This window comes from Cyprinodon tularosa, unplaced genomic scaffold, assembly GCF_016077235.1.
Source record: "Cyprinodon tularosa strain WSP-4 unplaced genomic scaffold, ASM1607723v1 ctg124, whole genome shotgun sequence".
Classification (NCBI taxonomy): Eukaryota; Metazoa; Chordata; class Actinopteri; order Cyprinodontiformes; family Cyprinodontidae; genus Cyprinodon; species Cyprinodon tularosa.
The window spans coordinates 976,488-994,290 of record NW_024038048.1 but is presented as its reverse complement, the minus strand read 5'-3'; the positions used below and the strand labels follow the sequence as shown (position 1 = coordinate 994,290).

General features: G+C 37.1%; 2 long non-coding RNA genes across 2 annotated transcripts; both read right to left on the bottom strand.

The window, feature by feature from the left end:
* Positions 1 to 220: 220 nt before the first annotated feature.
* LOC119777457 lies at positions 221 to 9,230 on the bottom strand. The gene is made up of 3 exons (XR_005279918.1): positions 9,074 to 9,230; positions 3,351 to 3,446; positions 221 to 1,328 (listed from the first exon to the last, which is right to left on the bottom strand). It is a non-coding gene; the product is annotated as an uncharacterized LOC119777457 (long non-coding RNA).
* A 4,574-nt stretch (positions 9,231 to 13,804) lies between these two features.
* LOC119777456 lies at positions 13,805 to 16,651 on the bottom strand. The gene is made up of 6 exons (XR_005279917.1): positions 16,498 to 16,651; positions 15,176 to 15,193; positions 14,993 to 15,022; positions 14,734 to 14,781; positions 14,548 to 14,604; positions 13,805 to 14,469 (listed from the first exon to the last, which is right to left on the bottom strand). It is a non-coding gene; the product is annotated as an uncharacterized LOC119777456 (long non-coding RNA).
* Between the last annotated feature and the right edge of the window lie 1,152 nt (positions 16,652 to 17,803).

Below are 17,803 nucleotides of genomic sequence, written 5' to 3'. Positions count from 1 at the left end.
CGTATGCTTGCACTTGCAAACCAGGCACCAGTAGGATAATAAAAATGCAGTCTCACTTAGAATCCTTAACACGCGAATCAAGCGCACCACATCCTGTTGCGTGCAGATGACACCACAGATTCATAGATGCAGGAAACAATGTCACGTTGCAGCTCAATGTGCCAACCTCGAGACTCCACCATCCCACTTTAGATAAAAAAAATTATCAAACATCCGCTTGAAATCTTTTAAAATAGTCACAGCTTTATTAAATCATTACAAACCAAAGTGTTACATTCATTCATCAATAAAAAAAAAAAACAAGACTTGTGAAGATTGCAATGATAAGATTTCTACACATACATGCCATTCTACTAAAGGTACATGATTGCATTAACATTGGAAGATCCTGCAAGGAAGACTCTTAAGAACAAAGTCACACAGAGACAACTTTGTGATTTGTTAAACGATGAAATTACGCATTAATACAGAGAGTAGTTCAGAGTCCCTATCCACTTCAGCATTTTAAAAGGTTTCGATAGTGTTGTGCAAATATTCACTGACAGAAACAGCTCATATATACAGACAGATCAGTTTCTGATCTGGTCAGAAGGCTCTAAAAGATTCTGAAGGGAAAAATATATATAAAAAAAATATTAAGGTATTAAAAAGGTATCATTTCATCCTCTTTTAACCATGCTTTGGGTCTGCCATCACTTCATTAGGAGGAACAGCTCAGTCAGCCCTCCCTTAAAAAGGAGAATTCAGAAAATAACCCTTTTTGGACAAATCATGTTTCACAGTGAAGTTTATTCTCCCTTTTATAGAACTGATGGCATCATGTAAGCATGCACCTTCGCTATGACTAATTCTCAGACCCATTTGGCAGTAAACTGGTTACCAAAAACCCAAACCAGTTCTCCCTGTGACCCCCAATAAGCATATCCCCTTAAAAATCGCCAAAAGTTCTGGCAAGAATAAGTTTGAAAATTATTTCTTTATGATAAACCCTATAAAGCTCTGCCACTTATGTGTGGAGGATCCCAGGGAATCAGTGGATGGGTGAGATCAAAGACTGAGGTGAGAAAAGTGCTGTCCAGAGACACACCGCCACATCTCGCTTCCTGCCTCCACCTCTGTGGTCTCCTCCAGTTGTCATTGGTTCATCCGTCATCTCAAGACTGTGGAGCGACCGCGTCTCTTCAGGGTGCCGGCTGGACGTGGACCTTCTCAGTCATCTGTTTGGCGCTGTAATAAGACAAACTAAGACCCATGATGGCCAGCATCATGGCGATCTGGTTGACGGTGCGGTCGTGTGACTGCGTCTGGACCTCACCAGCCACCTGCCTCTGGAGACACAGAAAGAGAAGGAGACAAAGGTCAAGGTTCATTAAAGGTATAGTGGAGGATTTTTACGAATTTTTGAAAAGACCTGCCCCGTCTTCTTTGAAGAAAAAAAAAAAAAATGCACATGCACAACCCTGTACCTGCTCCCGAGAGGACACGCCTCTTAAACGCCTCGTGCACGCTCCTTTTAAAAGTTGCTGTTTGCATCACTCATACAAGCTTACCTTCCAAAAGAAGATTAGCAATTTTTCCACTATGTTAGAATCACCACCGGTAAGCGAAAATAAGGTGATGAGCACGTAGGACGGCCTTACGTAAACATATCACCAGCATGATTGACAGTTAGGAGGACCACGTATTTTGATGATCCACCCAGAAACTGAACATCGTCCACTATACCCTTATAATCTTACTTGTTGGACATGGAAATGATTCGTGGTGTTACAGCCGAATCTCAAATTCAGAAATCTTCAGTTAGTCAGCTTAAAATATTAAGCTGATATTTTACTAAAGTAGCATTTCAAGCATTTATTCAGTTTATTGGTTTATGTTCATTAAGAAGAAGTGATTGAAAAAGAAAATACTAGATTAATCAATGTCTAAAATTATTGATGGTTTCAATTCAAGTTCCCTTTTGAAAATTTTAAGAGAGCCATTTTAGACCTCTTCCCCATGTGACCAAGCAGGAACAGCCATTAAATATTTGGTAAACATTTTAATCAAAGGGGACCCGTGTCCTGTGTGGGAAGAAAAATATCAATGTAAAATCAAGAACGGGAAAAAGGGAAGAAAAAAAAACAAAAAACACACATACACAGATGTGTATGTAAATATATATATACATTCTCTACAATTTTATCCCATGAACAGCCAATCCCTTTGCTTTATAAAGATCAGGCATTTCAGATTTCTAAACTGAGAGACACTGTGAGGTCATTTATTATTTAAATTATTCACAGTCACAAAGAACAGCAGATCTATCCATTTCATTAGGCTGGACTGTTTTTGTTACAAACAGCTTATATTTCTATAATTCTTATTTGCTAGTAAAAACATAGTTTTAGGTAAATATTGCCATAATTCTAAGTTTAGTCTTTTCAAGTTCTCCATGTAAACTGATCTGAAAGCCTAATGAACAAAGCACTCAGTGAACCGTATAATCTGTAAAATTATTAAACTAACAACCAGTCTTCACATTAGAAAAATTATTATAATCTCACTGCAGGGTCATAAACAGATTGATAGCCAGTAACTCCTCTGCTTGGTTTAATTCATCCGAGAGACGCTCTTTGTTATTGAATAAAGGAGAAATGACGGAAGCAAGAGTTCTGCACAATGAATGAGACATATACTTCTCCTCATGGAGGATTAGGAGGAACAAAGGATATAGAAATGATTAGTACTCCCCCCCAGTTATGTTATAATCTGTTTCTGTAAAGTGCCTTTATTTAGATGGCATGCTATGTAAATTGGTTCTTTATTAATAAACCGAATTGAATGTTTTTTATAGAAGATCATGACTCGAAGAACTGCACAAGTGCTATGACCTTGCCCACCCGTTGCTGCACACTGCACATTAGCTGGCTCAAAGAGAGCTACAGAGTGCATTCTGGTTTACAGAAAGAAAAAACAACCTGCAGTTGTTCCTGATTGCAATAAAACAGTGGAAAGAACTAACGTGTTTTGCATCAGTCTTATCAACGTATAAAACTTCACTTGGTCGGACTACAGTCAGCATGTGTGTTAGTAAGAAGCTACCACAAATGTGGAAATGTGCCAACCGAACAATACCCCACTTTAATCGGCTTATTAAACAACAATCTCTATTTTCGCTCAAGCCCATGAATCGAAATTTAAAGTGTTACAATCAATACGCTGCTTATTCAACATTAAACACTAGGATCATTTTGAACATTTTCAATATTTATATTAGTGCAATAACGCAGAAAAACTGTGTTTTCAGTCAAGGTTGTCAAGCTGTGAGACTCATATACTAGCACCTGGTTATTGTTAAGGCTAAATACCTGAAGAAGGCGGAAGTATCCAGGTGTAAGCCTGCCCAGTCTGATGATCATGTTTCTGAAATGATGGATCAGGGATCCTCTGGGATGGTTCAAAACCTATAATTAAAAAAAGATCAATAGCTTAAATATAGCTGGTGGAATTTATAGGAAAAAAACAAAGAAATTCAACTTTAAAGTCATATCCTTGTCAAAATAGAAAACACTCCTTTGCGTTAACGTGCCAATAAACTAAAGCATCAGGAAAGAACATCTTTCGCCTGGAGCCATTGCACAAAACTGCACACGTGTGCAGAACATGTTTGATCGCTCCTCTGCAGATATCATCTGGAATTCTTTATAATTTTGTCCCTCTTCAAAAAAAAAAAAAAATCTTCATTTTGCACTTCCAAAGTCGGGAAGTCAACTAATCCACCACTCAATGCCCTCCCCTCAGTTTAGAGTAATTAAATCATCATATTTGAACAAGATCTGGGTCAGAGCAACAGAGCCTGTATTTATGCTGCGTCATGAAGTGACACTACTGAACTAAAGTAATCTTCATGAATTAAGATGAATACAATTAAAATATTTGTGATAAAGCTTTGTTTGTCTTTAAAATGGCTGGACGGCGGCGGTTGAAATGGACTGAAAATCATCCCTTTGTCTTGCTTCCTTTGATCCAACAATGTTCGAGGAGCAAATTTTAAGATTTGAAATTAGGTCCGAGAAATTAGGGTGGGGGGGAACAAGGGTGTTGGGGTGATAGATATAAACCCAATAATCTACGATGGCTTGTTTGTACAGACATTGGAAGGTTATGTGAAACCTGGGATGCACGATCCACATAAAAGGAAGCTGAATGACTCAAGAGAACTTATAATGTATGAAAGAATAACACGCCAACCTGTGGAGTAACACCCCTTATTGCTAAAAAAAATAAAAGTAGATATTCCAAGCTTTGAAAAGATGCTCCTCGAGTCAAGAGCCAACGATGAAAACTGAATGATTTCTCACCGTCTGCAAAAACTAAAAGAAAGATCCCACCAGTTGGAACAGTGGGATCTTCTGCTTCCAAAAACAGGGAAAAAAATAGCAGAAAAAGTCCCAACAGATGCCAAACAGGGATGAACCTGAACCAGAGAGCGAGCCTCTGCTCTGCTCTCCACCTTATATACAGCCCAGCTCTCACCCAACCAGATCTTCAGGCTCCACTGCGACACACGCCCACTTCTGCAACACACACACACACACACACACAAACCGCTGTCCAAATTCATTACTCTCAGTGAGTCGTTTTCCAAAAACACATGCCTACCGCCTCCTTCCAAAATAAAACAGTCCGATACAATATGCTCATTCAGGTAGAACAAGGGAAATAAATGGAAAGAAAAAGGTGCATTTTCAGTGTATGGGGTTATATAACCGGCACGATAAGCACTTTTAATCTCTGTATAGGTCAGAACTCTAGTTTACCAAACAGCCATCAAAAAGTGGATAAAATGCTGGAAAAAAACCCCATCAGATTTATTAAAATTTAACATCTATTTTTTTTCCCCAATCATGTTGTCAATTCCATAGCATTTCCTCTTCAGTGAGAGACTAGTTCAAAAGAGTCAAAGCTGCCCTTAATGCCATGTAACCTGAGCTCCAGTGCAAGAGGCATGAATCTGGTCCTACACCCTGTAGATCTGACGTCATGCAGCTCACACAAAACACTTAGTTTTAGCACTGATAAGCTCTGTATAAAAATTTATGAGGTATTGAAAAAAATAATAATCACACCTTACCTAAACACTAAATCATCTGGTGAGCAAACAACAAGAAAAGAGTAGCATGTTAATGAAGCACTGCCTTTGAGATGTAAGTGATGCAACGCCCATCATGTCTACATCCAAAACAAACAAATCCACTGGACGCTCTATCGGGATCACCAACTAATTGCATGGTAATAAATCAGCAAATCCCTTTCCAGCAGCTGAATGCATTTAAGCATCTTGGTGCAGCGATGATGGCAAACAGAAGAACAACCAAAGATTGTGAATGAAGAAAAGGGAATTTGGTGAACTTGGAAGTTGGAACAGTTGATGGCATTACAGAAAACGCTCATTTGCAAGTATTTGCAACCTCAATCATTGCTCCGGTTCTCACAGAAGGAACTTTTAAAGATTTAACATCTTGGCACTAAAACATCCATCCATCCATTTTCTTTACACGCTTGTCCCGAGTGGGGTCGCGAGGGGTGCTGGTGCCTATCTCCAGCAGTCAATGGGCGAGAGGCGGAAAACAAACTACTATTCTTGGTTCCAGTTGTCTTGAGATATCTTGACTGGGACTCTAAATGTCCAGATCCAATATTTTAAATGCAGACATAGAACTATGATATGTTCATAAAGTGTAATTCCTTACAAACGGGTGTGAATTGGTGCTGATGGTCAGCTTCAACGGTCTTTTCACTTTTTTTTTTTTTTTTTGAATAAAAACACTTAAACTATTCCCAATGAGAAATATCTCAGAATTTCAATATATTTTACAACAACTCCAGTTTTTCCCTCAATGTTTATTACAAATAAGAGATGTAAGATGGGCAATAAGTATTATGAAAGCAGCATAAATTTCTGTTGAAAGTTAAATCTGCTTATTTTATTTTATTTATTTATGCCAAAAGCCTGGGTATAGTTTACAGACCAAATGTGATCTCTGTTAATGTAGGGAGCATTTTCAGATTAAAAGACTAATAATAAAGTGACTCTAATAAAAACAAGTTCTGCTGTAGAAGCCCATTTAAATATGTAGAATATTTCACTTAAACATAATCAAAAGAGCAAAAAAATACGCATTACAACTGGGATTATTGTAAGGATTATGTTTGCCCTGAAGCTGGGGAGCAAAATTACCCAACAAGGAAATATTAAAAACACAAGGAGTGCCATGTTGCTTATGTTGGCAAAATAAAAAAATCAGATTTTTTTTTTTAAATGTCAGCAGGTTGGTCCTCAATAGTACTTATTCATTACCTAACCGCCTGAGTTTACTGTACAACAAAGTGTATAGAAATTACAGTTTGTAAAATCTTGCATTTATTTGACAAAAAAAAATTAAAAGAGTAACTTTTTTTATTTTTTTATTTAGTAACCTTGTTTGAATGCAGGTAAACCATAAAGGGTGTTTTTTTTATTCATTAATTAAGTTTTAATATTCATCCTGTTACTGAAATATGAAAGGATAAGAAAAACAGGATTCTTTTGTTAGTCATTTATTACCTCAAGGGCTCCAGAACTCTGTTGATGTCAACTAAAATCTCAACGTACTTTTTTTTTTTTATTGTCAAATGATAACCTGATTTATAAGATATTACAACAGGTGCCTAAATTACTGTAATGTAACTGATTTATGACTGCTTTTTAAAAATGAATAGAGTTAGTCATGTTTAAGAACAGGCTCAAGTGCTAATTACACCGGAAATATCTACAACTAAACTGCCATAACCTTTTCTATCACTTCACTGGATCAAATATTCTGAATGTTTTCACCGGCTTTTTAAATATGTAAGCTATTCAAAGCAAGGACATCAAGGATTTTGTGTGAGAGGTGAAGCTGAATGAGTGTTAGGGAGTGGTCAAGTTGGTGTGTTGGCAAGGATCCAGGTGAATCATCTGAGAACTATTCATGTTGTGGTTGGGGACTACCACAAGTGATGCACCCACTGGTTCATCACCTGTGGCAGTGTCACACAAATCCAGGCAGAGACCTGCTGCAAAGCAGGTAACTGCACCGTTACTGCTGTGGAGGTAAAACATCTGACCTAGAAGCAAACATATGTTTAAATTATAGAAGAATTTGAGGGAAAATAATATCTGTCAAAGCCCTGAAGAGGGAGCTTTGAAAGCCTTTCTTTCAAAGCTATAGGTGCCCAAACATTCGACTCATATATACACACTGTACTTTCCGCCAAACAACCAATAAAATACGACCATCAGGCTTTTCTTCCTGTCTTGGCCCCACCTCTGTGTGTCTCTATCCAGCCCCCTGCAGCGAGCAGCCATGTGAAAGATGGACCCATCTGCAACCGTAGCAGGACCATTGACCAACTAAATAAACCTCCTGCTGCACAAAGAGCCTCAGTGGAACATCAGCACTGTTAATCTGCCTGTCTCGCCATGGGAGCAGCGCGCACACTGACTGTCCTGCACAGTCATGACAATGGCATGCCACCATTGTTGCCCCTTCATGTCGAGTCGATTTGTCAATGAGTGCAATGTCCTGTGAAGTGATCCTCTGGTGACTAAGACACGGATCATACCTGTTCATGTCCATTTAAATACCAATCTAATTAAATCCAAGCTCCACTAGAAAAAAAAAAGGAAAGTATGCTATGCAGTCACACCCTTAGAACCACAAATATTTAGAAACACGCTGCATTTAATCTAAGTCATTTGGACAGCAACAAACAAGACATTCAATTGCCTCAAAGGAAAACAGCTAAAATGAAATAGCTTTCCGCTTCTGTTAATGCTTTAAAACACAATGTTTGAGGGAAACTAAAGCAGAGATCCAGTATGCAATCAGACCTGGAAACTTGGTTACTACTAAAGTTTACTGGATCATAAAAATACAGATTGTAGCAGCATATTTCAGCAGAGTTAAGGAATGTAAAACACAAAAGATAAATAAAAAAAACTTTATTTCTTGCCCCAACTGTTAAAAATGTTTTAAGTCGCTCTTAAATCATTCTAAAGTGGAAACAAGCTATATATATATATATATATATATATATATATATATATATATACACACGTTCTTAACCTTCCTAAATCAAGCCTGTGATGAAATTACAGGAAAGCTTTAAACAGAGAGATTTACTATATTTATTATGTCACTTTAAATATGCATTTAAATGACAAAAACTTACACTTCATTTAAGCACACAGTTTTAGTTTGAACTCAAGCATGTAAAACTTCCAAGAAATTGCCCCACAACAAACCAGCCATAGTTCCTACACTGGAAGGGTACACTCTGTACATAACAGAGAAATGCAAAACTCATAAAACTTCCTAAAAAAATGCTGTTGAAAAGCTTTAAGTGAAAAAGGTGCTCAAATTACAGCAAATTATGACTAAAGGGTTTTAAAGTTTAAAGAGATCTTGCACATAAAAAATTTAACTTGTATAATCATTTCTCAGATTATAATCCTTTTTTGGATGAATTGAGAAATAATTAAAAAGAAGGAGGGAAAAAAAGCCTTTCTTGCTCAACTTGGTTTTGGAAAATAAAAACAGATGATTTCCTTTTAATTAAGCTTTACTGTAAAAATAATAATAATAATAGTTTAGATAAATAAAATCTGATTTCAGGGATAACGGATATATCTGAAAATAAGCACCCATCTGTTTTAAAGACATGCTGCTTATATTGGATGCAACTCGCACCGATTACGTCATCCTAATCATAATCTGGATTAATTAAATCCAGCTGTGGACACAACTTTCTACAAAAAAAAAAAAAAAAAAAAAAAAAAGAATGAACTACCTACATAAAAAATGTATATATTTTCTTGGTAAAAAGCGAAAAATTAAAACTTATAGAGCTGTATTTGTTTAGATAACAGCAAGCAAGAGTTTCATAACAGTTTCTGAGGAGGAACAGTAAAACTTTCTGTGCTCAGAGAGAAAGGAGGACTGCTGGAGCTGCAGACTGTCCCCCATGTCCCACTGTCCACCCTGTCCATCTAAAACTGAGCTCTTACCTTCAGCTGTCCGGGGACAGGGCGGGTGTTCAGGGGGAGCTGTGGAATCGGATCAGCAGCAGGGCACAGTGTGAACAGGCTTTATAGGAAGCCGGTCTGCAGCGGCGCGTGTTCCTGCTGTGGCAGAGGGGAGGGGCCCTGGCAGCGAGCACACATGCCACTGTTCATATGGACCCACGCAGAGCCCCACGGAGAGTGTTGGTTCCACGTTCAGGAACATTTTGTCTTTGTGTGAAATACTGTAGAGGAGGAACCCGCACATTTGCTCTGGAGGCGCTCCGGGGTGTTTGGGTTAAAACGGACTGAATTATACTGCAAACATGGAGTCTGTGTTTCTAATGAAATAAGTGTGTCTGTTTCTGTTTAGAATCGGGTTTAATTTTAGAAACCAAAAATCTACGATTTTAGATTTTTCTTCTGAATTAATTTAAAAGTAGAATTTTGCAGTTTATGTTTGCTGCAAGCATTTGGCCCTGATTTAACTCTCTTGCTGCCATCACAATCTGTGTCTCCTGTGGTTTTTGGCAAACTGCAAATAGGACTGAAAAAATTAAATAAGCAGAGGCGTAGCCAGAAAATGTTTATTAGGGTGGCCAGGAAATACTCAGGCCCCGTCCACACGAAGTCAAACCCTGGCCTAAACGCACAAAATTTTCACCAAAAAAAGCCTTCAGAGGGGGAAGATTTTGAAACGCTGTTTTAGCGTTTCCATCTTTAAGCTCTAACCGCATTTTTTTTCTTACACGCATGCGTCATAGCGTCGCCTCTAAACACGCATGCGCGACACAGTATCACAACAACAATGGCGCCGTATTGTGTTGAATGGTTGCTGCGCATGCTACTCACCCTGCTGTCGGGCTTACAACAGAATCTTCTTCTTCTGGAATAACTCCAGGAAGAACAGAGCAATATTGACGACATAGTTCAGCACCTGAATTTGACTGAACCACGAAAATGGGCCCGCAGGGCAACCATGTATAAATATTAGTGTGCATGCCCAACATTTCGTCGCCTATTTTTGCTTTGGCACGACAGCGCCGCTTACAGGCCTGGCATACATTTTGCAGCGTTTTCATGCATTTGTGTGGACGATCACATTTATTTTACGTCTCCGTCTTTACGACAAACGTTCTGGAAAATATTAACGTTTCGTGTTCGTTTTGACTTTGTGTGGACGGGGCCTCAGTGTACACTAAGGGGTGGTGCCAGAACCTCAGGGTCAATCTACACTCTTCCAGCAGGAGAATTAATGAGCAAGACATCCATTTTTTCATCCTATTTTTTCTAAATAAGACAAACTATACTTTCTTACAGCCTTTGCTAACAAACAGATGCATATATTTAAACATTTGTGCTTCCAGATAGAAAGTATAGTGGATAAAATCCTTTCAGGTTTGAGTTCTGAGGTGAACATCTTTAACATTGTCTTTACTTAACTACTTTTATCAACAAATATTCTGGATAAAATTGACATTTACAAATGCTAATATCTACATAAATTGATTAATAGGTTTTTATTAAAATATTTATGTATCTATGATTTCACTGAAGAATCCTAGATGACTTGCAGAGACATCATTTTCTCTTTACCCCATGAAACACAATATTTAGTTATGGAAAGAGCAGTAATTCTGTACTTATCATCTTTAATGTTAGTATATTGATGTGCAAACCACAGTGTTTTTGTTGTCAAGTAATTGTTAATATATGAAAAATTAAAATATTTTTAATATTTCAATTGAAAGTATTACTGCTGCCACTGATTGGCTAAGGGTGGCCATGGCCATCCCTGGCCCCCCCATCTAGCTCCGCCCCTGGAAATGAGTCCATTGAAATAATTGTATTAGTCTTAATTTGAAGCGGTAAATTAGATAATTTGCCAATAGAATAAGATGATTTCCTTTTAAAATAAACAAAAGCTCCAGTAACTTATCCAAACTATGTTAATTGAGCACTAACATCTAATTATCATATTCTTAAGAGCATAAATACTCATTCTTTGGTTGATCTAGATTTGGTTAACCTTATTTACTTACAGTAGTAGCCATTCAAAATTTTGCCACTTTCCTTGGCTGGTCTCCTACAATAGCTTTTTAAACATCAATCTTTGTTGTAATCAGTGTAGTCCTGTTTCTCTTACTGTGACTGGCTGGATGTGCTCTCTTTATCCTCTGACATCCCCTGGCTGTGTGTTTCCTGGACGGGGCCGCCTTTTACAGCTGCTTTTGGTTTGTCTGCTTATGTCATCTTGAACCCCAGTCGGCCTCGGCAGATGGCCGCTCACACTGAGCCTGGTTCTGCTGGAGGTTTCCTCCTGTTAAAAGGGAGTTTTTCCTCTCCACTGCCGCTACAAGCATGCTTAGTGTGAGGGATTGCATTCGAATCAATGAGTCGATGCAATCAACCAACAGTACGGCGAGCGTTACGGGACAAAATGTCTTCCACGACGTCGGCATCACCTACCTTCTCAAGTGATGAGGTTTGTTTACATAGATAATTTTACAGATAGTATTTCATTAGTCTGTGTAGGGTATAGGTTTCATGTAGACTTAAGATAATAAATATACCCGTTATTTTTTCTACATCGTTGTGACATTTTGGCGAACTCGCAATCACTAGTTTGTTGGCTCTGGGCTGCCGTAGCGCAAAGATGTCTGCCTCCATGGCAGAAAAAAACTGTCACTTCCTGAATAAAATAATCCTCACAGATTAATGCAACATGGAGTTTTCTGTTAATATAAGCCAGTGTTCATTTTAAATGTGTGCTAAAAACAATCTGTTGTGGGTCACTTGATGAACCCAGCCTCCCCCACAGATTTAATATGTCTCTATATGACCTTTCGAAAACAGAATTTTGAACTTGCTTTAGCTTTCTCTCCACATTCTCTTTCTCCTTTCCTTTTTTTGTTTATGGCAGGATTTTGGAAATGTAGATGAGGAGCAGTTACTTCCACCTGGATCTCTGCAGGTTGGGACATTTCCTGGTACTGCAGGAGGTTTCTCCCTGTTTAAGGGTAGTTTTCTCTCTACTGTTAATATTTGCATGCTCAGTGCGGATAGTTGCAAAGTTAAAGACATGATACAAGCGAATGCTATCCGCTGCCATATTCCCATCCAGAAGGAGGGAAATCTGCATGTTTATACAAACCTCTGGGTGGAACATTTTTTAACCTATCTGTCTTATTTAACTTTAATTAAATCTGTAGATAAGAAATATGTATGTCTCCAACTACTCCTCATTTAATATATAAACACATTGTCTTGATCTAGTATAGACTACATTTTCCTTTGTTGACATGTTCTTGGGGACACTTTAGAGGCAATCTGATTTTCAATATAGTATACTCAACTATACACTTTCCTTAAATGGCCTATAGGACGCTAATGGATGATGAAATGTGAAATGCACATAATAAACACATTTGAAGGATGCACTAAGCATTAACATCTGAAACAAGTGTTAACAAAATGTAAAATGTTTCCTAGAATACTTCCGCCTATCATGATTTTTAATCCCTGGCTCTGCGTAGGGCTCTAATAATCTGGCAACAACACTAATAAAATGGCAATAAAAAACTTGCTTTGGTTCAATTTTTAAGGTATTTTTCAAAATAGAAGAATCCAAATAATTTTTCTTTTACCTGATTGAAAAACATACATTTTTTGGAAAATAAGTCAAACTATATTTGCTTGAGGATTTTTCAAAGAAGTGTTTTCAAACAACAGACGCGTCATAATTGACCGACTTTCAAGCTTGGCAGAAGCCAACAGGGAAACAAAGAACATCAGCTTTAGCTGGCGGGACACTGCCCCCTGCTGGTATTGAGCGAGATTTAGACTCAGAATGTCAAAAAACTCGCAAACTCTGACTTTTTGTGTTTTATGTTTTCACCATAAAAGCTCCAATCTTTAACAGTTATAATTACAATATCATTAACTAGCACTTGTTATTAGGTGCTATTAAGTGCTTGTCCTCTTTTAAAACAATACTGTTATTTAATTTTTTTCTGCTGCAAGCACTTGTTGTGTGCAATGTCTGTAATCTACCGAGAACTTGATTTTCTCATTTGGGATTAATCAAGTTTCTATATTTAAAAAATCCTTAATATTCAATGCTTGAATTTCATCTTTTTTTTTTTTTTGCCCTCTTAACATCCCAGGGCCAGGCCTACATCCAGTAGTGAGCAGGTGAGAGTATAGTGAACCCTGTACAGCCCATCACAGGATGAGAGGTACCGGACAGATCTAGGAGATGCCTGTCCACAAACTTCCTGCTGAAAGACAACAGTACCATAATCAAACCCAAGGTTTGACGCGTTTGGACAAGTAGTGGGTGATTTCCTGATGTTTTATGCTGCGCTTCGAAGCTAGAATATAAAAATGTTCTCAAATGTTTTTCAGCAGTCTTCATGAATTCAATAATCAAGTTTAGGCCTATCTGTTTAACCTTTCTCTAACAGGCATTCTGTAATCATTTTAGTTCCACTTAGTGGAATTAGTTCAGGCTTAGATTTTAATCATGGAAATAAAATAAAAAATAAAAAAACACACACACACATTGCAGTTACTGTTGTACACCATAGTGCATCAAATAATGCGTTTATGACACTAATACCTACTTGCTCAAACCCAACCCATGTTACCTCTCCTATAAACGGGTACAGATAGGTATTGCTCCTGCGAAAACTAAAATATATTTTCATTTGCATAACATAAAAAGGAAACCAACCAAACATTTTAAAGATTTTTTTATTCAAGAACATTTAGATCAACCACTGAAGTCAGAAAAAAAATTAAACTCCCCCTTACAGAAACATAACTTAACTTGTTTTTTTTTTTCCCAATCAAACAACTAGATTTACATGGTACATGTTGTGGGGGTCTACCAAACTTTTGACCTAATAACACTAAATTTATGTGGCATTATAACTGACTAGATCTTACGTTGACAAACACAGCTTCAAATTATTTTGTCAGCAACTGTTTTATTAGTCAAACATGAAAATACAGGAAGATAAAAGGCAAAATTCCCATTCTCCTGCAAGATTTTACTACCTTTTAGCTGCCTTATGTTCAATATTAATATTCAAAACCCAACTTGAAAATATCTATTTATCAGCAGTTTGAAAAAACAAAACAGATTAGACAAACTAAAATGCCACGCCTACATGATATGGACGGTAATCGTTTTAAAGTTGAAAAAGAAAAAGGATATGAATGTGAAAACAAAGTCTTGTTACATTGAGTGCAAGCCCAGAACAAACCTATAAATGACATATTTGTAATATAAAACTTGGTAAAAAATACTTATTTAAAACTGTACAATCACCAAGTACACAGAGTGAGACATCTTCAACCATCATTTATTTGGCCTCAGTGGCTTCAGCCTTTGGCTCCTGAGGAAAAGAAAAAACAACAGGATTGATATTACCTGTAACAAACTAAGATGGAAATTACTGGAAACAAATACATACCTCAGCCTTGGTGTTGCCATTCTCAGCTGGCTTGGCCTTCTTTGCTTTGGGTGCCTTCTACACAATAAAGAAGCAAAGAATAAATAAAATGTACAATCAATGCAGAATATTCAAACTTAAAACATGCTAAATCTAAGAATGTTTATTATTATCTTCCCTAGATCTACCTTCTATAAAAATGCTTACCTTTGGAGCTGCTTTTTTCTTAGTCTCCACTGGGGCTGCCTTAGGTTTCTGGATAAAAAATATAATTAATTAGACTTGACACTGAGGCAAACTAATGTATAACTCAGGAAATACACATCTCCTATTTTTCTTTTTTTTGTTCAAACAAAAGAAAATATAAACTGTTTAACTATTCTAAAAAGATTAATTTATATAGAAGGCTTAATTGGAAAGAAAACAAATAATCGAGGCTGAAAGGTAATTTAAAATAGAACCTTACCAGTGCCAGTCTTGGGGAGGTTCTTCTTTGCTATAGGTAAATGATGAAATATATAAGAATGTCTATATATCACACTTCATTAATGTACATTCAAAACACAAACAAGACTCATTTAGCAAGTAAAAAGAATAATGAAACAAACTTTATTAGAATAAAATAAAAGATTAGAATTTTATGACAAACCTCAGGAGGGACAGTTTGCTGCAACAGAGAAGAGAAAATTTTGCATTAAAACAACAAAATACTAAAAATGGATGATTTTTAATAGTGCATCAGCTTCCGTATCAGAGAAAAACCTAACAGCAAACAATGAACTTGATCGGAGCCTGTGAACTTGAAAGCTACACAGAGCTTCCCGCGCATTTTTGAATTCAAATCGGGGCTGTCCTGTCACCATGACAGCGCTTTGGCGCCCTGACAGCTTCCTTTGTTTTGTATCAGTGCGCGCCTACAGACAGCTGCAGGGGGAAACTGATAAGATTACTACGTTAGTAACCTGGAACTAGAAAATAACAAAAAAGCAATCTATACAAGCTAAACGCTAAGCACTAAAATAGTTTTGATATTTCTGTGTTAAAAAAAACGCATTTCATAGTTATTTTTAGCAGTTATTAACATACTATGACGATTATATATATTTTTTTTTTGGTAAAACCAAAAAATTCTACACTTTAAAAATCTCCAAACTACATATTTAAATAGAATATATATGCATATGTGATGTTTTTGTTTGTGTTGATGTCGCTACTTGGGGAAATGACTAATGCGCATTGTCTAATACAAAGGGCGCAATTGAAGGAAGGCTGCTACGCATTGATGATCGACCCCAAACTAAAGAGTGAAATTTGAAAACAGTGCAAAACTGCATACAGGATAAGGAGCCATTTTTTCCCCCTCTTTTTAATCTGTGGTAGATTTATCATTTTCACCTACCATCCCCCACTCCTTCCTCAAATTTGCAGGTTGCAAACCCGTAAAAGCAAATTAAATCTAAAACAAGACAAAAACTCATATTTGCAAAATATATATATGTTTTAAATCTTGTCGTAATTAGGAAAAAAATAGTTGAGCTGTCTGCATGAAAAGTTGTTCTTTGGGTGCAACCTGTCATTTTTTTTTTTTTTTTTTTGCCCAGCCTACTGCCACAGAGAGGGAAAAGACAGACGGTGACAGGATTTAATCAGCAACAACCCAATGTCATAGGAGACTCTAGCCCCAAGCCTAATTGCACCGAAAAATATAATATCTATAATATCTGAGGGGTTCAAATCCACTGATAAATATTTTAAGCTTTTGTTCGAGGAGCAAGGCTTCAATTTTCGACGATTAAGACGATGCTTGAACAGGTCTCTGCTGCCTGTCCGCCATTGCTCTAACGTTTGTTAGAGATGATGACGTTCCTCTGATGCAGAGAAAATAAATGCAGCCCAACAATAACCTCAACACCGACACGAATCCCACAAGATGACTAAAAAAATCAATTTAAATTAAAATAAAAATAGTACCTTTGCTTTTCCCATCTTTATGGCTGGAAATCAAAAGAAGGCTGAAAAAAACTGCCCCAAAAAAGAAGTCTTTTTTTCGAAGAGATGTCTCACGGCGACCCAACAGTCTCTGTGTAAAATGGCGAATGTATAATAGAAACGAATGTTTTTGTAGTTTATACAGTGAAATATAAGAACGAAACCGGTTTGAACCGGTTTTCTATTTCGGGGTTCCTCATTGGACGGAAACGCCACACGTGGGTCCTGGCACCTCCCATTTGTTAAAGAGGCAGGAAGCGAACTGCTGGGATTCTGAGCTCTGCCTCAGGGGGGCGCTGTGTTCACGGTTTCTGAACGAAATGACGTCTTATTGGAAAAAACAAACGCAAATTGATAATGGCGGTCCCTCCGCTCTGTAATACCATTTTGGGTTTGACAAATGGTTTCATATTCGTTGGTGTACTCTAACCACTAATTAAGACTTCAATGCATTGCATAGATATTGTATTGCATATCCCAAAAGAGAGCAACACAAGGTAGTGCATAATTTAAAGTAATAGGGGGGAAAACTATTTTAAAAAAAATAGTATCTGCAAATGCAGATACTACTTGTTTAGATGTGTCTCATAGCATTTCGAATTCAGACACACATTTAACCTAATATAGTAGATGTACTCTATTATAAGAGGAAAATCTGTCCCAGTCTTTAGTCCCTTGCAGCCTCCAACAGGTCTTCTTTCATATTTTTCTATATTCCACAAGAATTATCGCCATCTTTCCCGTACCTGCTGAAGACAAATATCCAAACAGCTTGATGCCACCTGTGTTGTGTATATGGAGTGAATAATATGCTGATTATGTGTTTGAACCAAACAGATGATCCAATCCTTCTTTTTGCACTCTAGATTTATGCAGTACTTTGTATTGATCCATCAATAATCTTAGCAGGGGTGGACAGAGTACCTAAAAGGTTTACTCAAACAAGAACAGCTACTTCTTATATATTTTTACTCAAAATAAAAAGTCGTCATCCAAAAATCTCAACAGTAAAAAAGTAGTTGGTAAAATGGCTACTCAAGTAGTAATCATTGACTTGTAAAATCAGATTTAATATTTAAACATATGTAATCAGACAGTAATGTGCAAATTCTAGTGTTTCCACATGAATCCTAACAGTAGGTAATTCCTATATGTTAGGAAATGATTAGAAATTCAAGCTAAAATATTTGCTTACTGTATTTTCACCTCATGTCCAAACAGCTCAAATAACTCATGGTGGGATGAGTAAACAAAAGAGAGTAGCCATACCGAAGAATATTGAGTAAAA